Source organism: Salvelinus namaycush, unplaced genomic scaffold (genome assembly GCF_016432855.1).
Source record: "Salvelinus namaycush isolate Seneca unplaced genomic scaffold, SaNama_1.0 Scaffold354, whole genome shotgun sequence".
NCBI lineage: Eukaryota > Metazoa > Chordata > Actinopteri > Salmoniformes > Salmonidae > Salvelinus > Salvelinus namaycush.
In genome coordinates, this window is record NW_024060497.1 from 147,346 (window position 1) to 155,100 (window position 7,755).

Consider the following 7,755-nt stretch of genomic DNA (forward strand, 5'->3'; position numbering starts at 1 on the left):
TAGTGACATCACTTCCTGAAACAGGAGGTACAAATATATAACATCGGTTCACAATATCAACATTCAATGTATCAAAATATATGACCACGCTGGAAGTGGAAACGCCAGCCCAGCCACAATCCTAGAGGTTCACTGATGATCAACCTCCTCCTTCACATTTGACTCCTGATGATCAACCTCCTCCTTCACATCTGACTCCTGATGATCAACCTCCTCCTTCACATCTGACTCCTGATGATCAACCTCCTCCTTTACATCTGACTCCTGATGATCAACCTCCTCCTTCACATCTGACTCCTGATGATCAACCTCCTCCTTCACACCTGACTCCTGATGATCAACCTCCTCCTTCACATCTGACTCCTGATGATCAACCTCCTCCTTCACATCTGACTCCAGTGATCAATCCAGAGCGGTTTCTTTTTTGGGGAATCCCGATGGACGACGTCAATAATTAGGCCGTCATCACCACCACCGCCCATAGGTTAATTGTCATTTAGGTTATCAATGGGAAGAGCATTAGCAATATGTCCTGTCTGGTAACTTGTCTCGTTCAATAGATTTACATTGGCAGGTGTAAAAAAAAAATGAAATATACATTTTACTCAACTGTGTTACCCACTCCAGTCAGCAGATGGCGATGTTGGGATTTAAGGCAATGCTGCTAGTGTGACGTATAATCTAGTGGACGGAACGCTTCTTTCAACAGCAGCAACAGTTAGTTAGCCACCTCGGTAGCTTGCTAGCCAAAATAGCCGAACCAATAAAGCTCTTTAGACGCTTTAGTGTATATTAGCCACTGTGTTTTAAACCCACTTCTGTCGTCTAGTTAGTTATCCGATTTAATTTCATATTTACGGTGCTGTTGTTTTTAGTCAGCTAGCGGGCTGGTTAAGTTAGCATTAGCCTAGCTAGCTAAAATCTCCGACCATGAGCTCACTAACTTACTCTCCTCCTGTTAAAGAAGAGAAGGTCTGCTGGACCGAGAAAGAAGCTCTCATGAAAGAGGAGGAGAAAGAGGATGCTGTTTCAATACAAAAACAAGTAGAGGGTGAGGCTGTTACCGTGAAAGAAGAAGAGAAAGACGTTACAGTGAAAGAAGAGGAAGACGCGTTCAGAGTGAAAGAGAAGGACGTCTCAGTGAAACAAGAGGAGGTTGCAGTTTTTGGAGTGAAAGAGGAGGAGGGGGAGATGACTGGTCACATCGAAGAAGGAAGAAGAGGAGGAAACTGGATATCTGGGCCGGGTTTCCGAAGGGCATCTACCTCTTGCCGCTCAGATCCCTTTAGCGGGATCATTTTCGTCTACATCCGGTGAATTGCAGAGCGCCAAATTCAAATTAAATTACTAAAAATATTAAATTTTCATGAAATCACAAGTGCAATACACCAAAACACAGTTTAACTTGTTGTTAATCCAGCCGGCGTGTCAGATTTCAAAAAGTCTTTACAGTGAAAGCAAACCATACGATTATGTGAGGACAGCTCTCAGCAGACAGAACATTACAAACAGCTAGCAGCAAAGTAGATTGGTCAAGAAAGTCAGAAAAGCAATAAAATTAATCACTTAACTTTGATGATCTTCGTATGTTTGCACTCACGAGACTCCCAGTTACACAATAAATGTTTGTTTTGTTCGATAAAGATTCTCTTTATATCCAAAAACCTCCATTTGGTTGGCGCGTTTTGTTCAGTAATCCACAGGCTCGTGCGGTCACGATGGGCAGACGAAATTCCAAATAGTATCCGTAAAGTTCATAGAAACATGAGGATGCCGTTTTTTATCATCAATCCTCAGGTTGTTTTTACAATAAATAATCGATACTATTTCAACCGGACGGTAGCCTTTTCAATAGAAGAGAGATGTCACGTTCCTGACCTATTTCTGTTAGTTTGTTGTATGTGTTAGTTGGTCAGGACGTGAGGTTGGGTGGGCATTCTATGTTTTCTGTTTCTGTGTTGGTTTTGGGTTGCCTGGTATGGCTCTTAATTAGAGGCAGGTGTTTGGCGTTCCTCTAATTAAGAGTCATATTTAGGTAGGCGTTGTCACAGTGTTCGTTGTGGGTGATTGTCTTCCGTATCTGTGTTATGTTTTGCACCATACGGGACTGTTCGGTTGTTCGTTCGTTTTTGATGTAGTCTGTTCCTGTCCGTGAGTTTTACGTTTTAGTTAAGTAAGTTCATGTTCAGGTTTTCGTCTACGTCGTTTTCTTGTTTTGTATTTTGAAAGTGTTTGTTTTCGTGTTGCCATCGTCGTTATAAATAAAGAGATGGCTTATTTCCCGAATGCTGCGTATTGGTCCACTGATCCTTCTCTCCTCTCCTCGTCCGAGGATGAGGAGAGCGACAGCCCTTACAAGAGAAAGAAAAGATCTCGCTCCCGGCGCGCACGCGCGCATGCACAACTCTGACTAGATCTGGCTATCCACTGACGCGATGTGATCATTCTCTGGCTAAATCAATTAGCCTTTTAAAATGATTATCTTGGATTAGCTAACACAACGTGCCATTGGAACACAGGAGTGATGGTTGCTGATAATGGGCCTCTGTACATAAAAAATCTGCCATTTCCAGCTACAATAGTCATTTACAACATTAACAATGTCTACACTGTATTTCTGATCAATTTGATGTTATTTTAATGGACAAAAAATGGATTTTCTTTCAAAAACAAGGACATTTCTATGTGACACCAAACTTTTGTTACACCATGTAGGAGCAGTATAGTGTTAGGATTTATGTTTATGCACTATAACCCGCTACCATATTGTTTGAAGATTAATATTGTTTTGTTACACACACACACACAAACAATACAGATGTGTAGGTGTGTAAAGACTGATCAAAATAGAGGGACAGGCTATACAGGCTGTGGTCAATCTGGAGAGGGGAGGGGTGCATATCTCTAAGCCAACCAGGGAGGGTAGAGCACTGGACAATACCATATTAGGAACTGTTTGAGTGTAGAATCGACGGAGACACAAGACGGATCTAATCTACCCAACAACCAGATGCGGACAGAGGAGAGCACCATGGGACTTGGACAATGAGTACATTCCACAGTTCTCTGTTCTACCCTGCGCGGAGATACAGTGAACCCGTATATACAAAAATTGCATTTACCATTTATCGCATGAGTTTAATTAAAATACTTAAAGTATATTCGGTGACTCTGAATCACATTTTGTCCTGATACCAGATTTGAACTGACGCAAATCTCTATCAATAGACCTAGTCTGTTCATTATATACATCTACATGAAGTATTGTTACACCATGTAGGAGCAGTATAGACCTAGTTTGTTCATTATATATATCTACATGATGTATTGTTACACCATGTAGGAGCAGTATAGACCTAGTCTGTTCATTATATACATGTACATGACGTATTGTTACACCATGTAGGAGCAGTATAGACCTAGTCGGTTCATTATATATATCTACATCATGTATTGTTACACCATGTAGGAGCAGTATAGACCTACCGTAGCTAGCTACTTATTTAGATTTAGTTTGACTTAATGAAACTGTCTTAAATGTGCTGTAGTAAAAAAACAAATATTCGCACTAATCAATCAACACATTCAGGTCTTTGTATGTATCAATATAATAATATTATTTAATTAAATCCATTTAAAATAATCTTTGTCTGAAAATAAAATATGATCATCAACTGCGTTTCCCACTCCAGTCTGCAAACGGCGATGTGCGTCTTTCAGGCGATGCTGCTAGCGTGACGTATAATCTAGTGGACGGTTCTTCATAAACAGCTCGTCAACCACCTCCGTAGCTTGCTAGCCAACATAGCGGAAAGATTCAAGCTATTTATACAACTGCGTTTCCCACTCCAGTCAGCAGACGGCGATGTGCGTCTTTTAGGTTCAGGCGATGCTGCCAGTGTGACGTATAATCTAGTGGACGGGACGCTCCTTCAACAACAACAGCTAGTCAGACACCTCGGTAGCTTTCTAGCAAACATAGCGACAACATTCACTCTCTTTACACTGGTTTGGTGTATATTAGTCGCTGTGTATTAAACACACTTCTGTTGTATGTACTTGTTGGCCCATTTAATTATATATTTACGTTGTTTGTCAGCTAGCTAGTTTGCTAAGTTCGCTTAGAACTAAGCTAGTCGCTAATGCTAACTAGCTAACATCTCCTACCATGAGTTCACTAAGCTACTCTCCTCCTCCTAAAGAAGAGGTGGTCTGCTGGACGAAGAAAGAAACTCTCGTCAAAGAGGAGGAGGCAGAGAAGGATGGTACAATACAAAAACAAGTAGAGGATGAGGTTGTTACCGTGAAAGAAGAAGAGAAAGACGTTTCAGTGAAAGAAGAGGAAGAGGCGTTCAGAGTGAAAGAGGAGGCTGTTACAGTAAAAGAAGAGGAAGAGAAAGAGGATGCCGTTTTTGGAGTGAAAGAGGGGGGGGAGATGACTGTCACATTGGAGGAGGAAGAAGAGGAGGTTGGAGATCTGTTTAATACCAGTAAGTACTGTCTCTGCAGTCGTTGAACCAATATGCAGTAAAGGGGTTCTACACTTTAATGTTGTTCTGTAGGAATGGCTGAAGCTACACTGTAACGTGTAGAACATCAAGAGTGGACCATCAACAAAACGTTAACAATTGATCAAATGCATCCAATGACAATGCCTGAAATACTGTAGTCCTCAATATATCCTATTATATTAGCCCAATATGTAGTCTTAAAGGGGCAATCAGCAGTTGTTACATCCATTTTGGGACTTACACATTAATGATATGTACCCATCTGTTTCTTAAAGAATTCACTTATAAATGCCTCATGAGCTTAGTTCAACTGTCGTACCCCATCAGATCCCAAAATGTAAGCTTTTTTTTACTCCAATGTTTGTCAGTAAATATAAACAAACACTGTATATCCTCAAAACATGGTTAAAACTAGAATGTTGATGTCATGGATGGTTGCATTTCTCCAGCCCCATACCTCAACTTTTTACCAAAACGGGCAGGGAGTACGCTTTGTTATTGTTTCTACTGCTGATTGCTGCCCCCGTTACTCCTCAAGGTTCAAGGACTGTATGTTATTTTCAGAGGTAGACTGGCTCTGGCAGGTATAGTCAAATAATCCACCTAAATGTGAATCGATTCTCAATTGTGATACGTTTCTAGAAAGATAAATTGCTGTAATTTCATATCACATCAAAATAATTTCACACAATACTTTCATATCACATCAAAATAGGTAACCAGTCGCGATGCCCCAAAAGGTTAACCAAATTAGTTTCTCGTCATTTCTCCTTCCGTCAGGCTTCTTTTTCTTATTTGGACTTTATATGGCGGTTGGCAACCAACTTTAAGGTGTATTACCACCATCAACTGGACTGGAGTGTGGACCTCAGTTCATCTTTTAATCACCCACGTGGGTATATACCAAGACAGTCGTGAAGAGGGCACAACAAAACCTTTTCCCCCTCAGGAGACTGAAAAGATTTGGCATGGGTCCCCAGATCCTCAAAAGGTAATACAGCTGCACCATCAAGAGCATCCTGACCGGTTGCATCACCGCCTGGTATGGCAACTGCTCGGCATCTGAACGTAAGGCGCTACAGAGGGTAGTGCGAACGGCCCAGTACATAACTGGCCAAGCTTCCTACCATCCAGGACCTATTTAATGGGCGGTATCAGAGGAAAGCCCACAAAATTGTCAGAGACTCCAGTCACCCAAGTCATAGACTGTTTTCTCTGCTACCGCACGGCAAGCGGTACCGGAGTGCCAAGTCTAGGACCCAAAGCCTCCTCAACAGCTTCTACCCCCAAGCCATAAGACTGCTGAACAGTTCATAAAATCGCCACCGGACAATTTACATTGACCCACCCCCCTCATTTTTGTGCACTGCTGCTACTCGCTGGTGGTTTGTTACCTATGCATAGTCACTATGCCCCCACCTTCATGTACAGATTACCTCAACTAGCCTGTACCCCCGCACACTGACTCGGTACCGGTGCCCCCTGTATATAACCTCCACACTGACTCGGTACCGGTGCCCCCTGTATATAGCCTCCACACTGACTCGGTACCGGTGCCCCCTGTATATAGCCTCGTTATTGTTATTCTCATTGTGTTACTTTTTATTATATATTTTTATTTTAGTCTACTTGGTAAACATTTTCTTCTTCTTGAACTGCGCTGTTGGTTAAGGGCTTGTAAGTAAAGCATTTCACGGTAAAGTCTAAGGTGGTGTCTTGACGGATTTGTAAAAAACGGTTTGTCATAAAACACTATATATACAGTGGGGAGAACAAGTATTTGATACACTTTTGCAGGTTTTCCTACTTACAAAGCATGTAGAGGTCTGTAATTTTTTATCATAGGTATACTTCAACTGTGAGAGACAGAATCTAAAAAAATCCAGAAAATCACATTGTATGATTTTTAAGTAATTAATTTGCATTTTATTGCATGACATAAGTATTTGATACATCAGAAAAGCAGAACTTAATATTTGGTACAGAAACCTTTGTTTGCAATTACAGAGATAATTTGTTTCCTGTAGTTCTTGACCAGGTTTACACACAGCAGGGATTTTGGCCCACTCCTCCATACAGACCTTCTCCAGATCCTTCAGGTTTCAGGGCTGTCGCTGGGCAATACAGACTTTCAGCTCCCTCCAAAGATTTTCTATTTGGTTCAGGTCTGGAGACTGGCTAGGCCACTCCAGGACCTTGAGATGCTTCTTACGGAGCCACTCCTTAGTTGCCCTGGCTGTGTGTTTCGGGTCGTTGTCATGCTGGAAGACCCAGCCACGACCCATCTTCAATGCTCTTACTGAGGGAAGGGTGTTGTTGGCCAAGATCTCGCAATACATGGCCCCATCCATCCTCCCCTCAATACGGTGCAGTTGTCCTGTCCCCTTTGCAGAAAAGCATCCCCAAAGAATGATGTTTCCACCTCCATGCTCACGGTTGGGATGGTGTTCTTGGGGTTGTACTCATCCTTCTTCTTCCTCCAAACACGGCGAGTGGAGTTTAGACCAAAAAGCTCTATTTTTGTCTCATCAGACCACATGACCTTCTCCCATTCCTCCTCTGGATCATCCAGATGGTCATTGGCAAACTTCAGACGGGCCTGGACATGTGCTGGCTTGAGTAGGGGGACCTTGCATGCGCTGCAGGATTTTAATCCATGACGGCGTAGTGTGTTACTAATGGTTTTCTTTGAGACTGTGGTCCCAGCTCTCTTCAGGTCATTGACCATGTCCTGCCGTGTAGTTCTGGGCTGATCCCTCACCTTCCTCGTGATCATTGATGCCCCACGAGGTGAGATCTTGCATGGAGCCCCAGACCGAGGGTGATTGACCGTCATCTTGAACTACTTCCATTTTCTAATAATTGCGCCAACAGTTGTTGCCTTCTCACCAAGCTGCTTGCCTATTGTCCTGTAGCCCATCCCAGCCTTGTGCAGGTCTACATTTTTATTCCACATGTCCTTACACAGCTCTCTGGTCTTGGCCATTGTGGAGAGGTTGGACTCTGTTTGATTGAGTGTGTGGACAGGTGTCTTTTATACAGGTAACGAGTTCAAACAGGTGCAGTTAATACAGGTAATGAGTGGAGAACAGGAGGGCTTCTTAAAGAAAAACTAACAGGTCTGTGAGAGCTGGAATTCTTACTGGTTGGTAGGTGATCAAATACTTATGTCATGCAATAAAATGCAAATTAATTACTTAAAAATCATACGATGTGATTTTCTGGATTTTTGTTTCGATTCCGT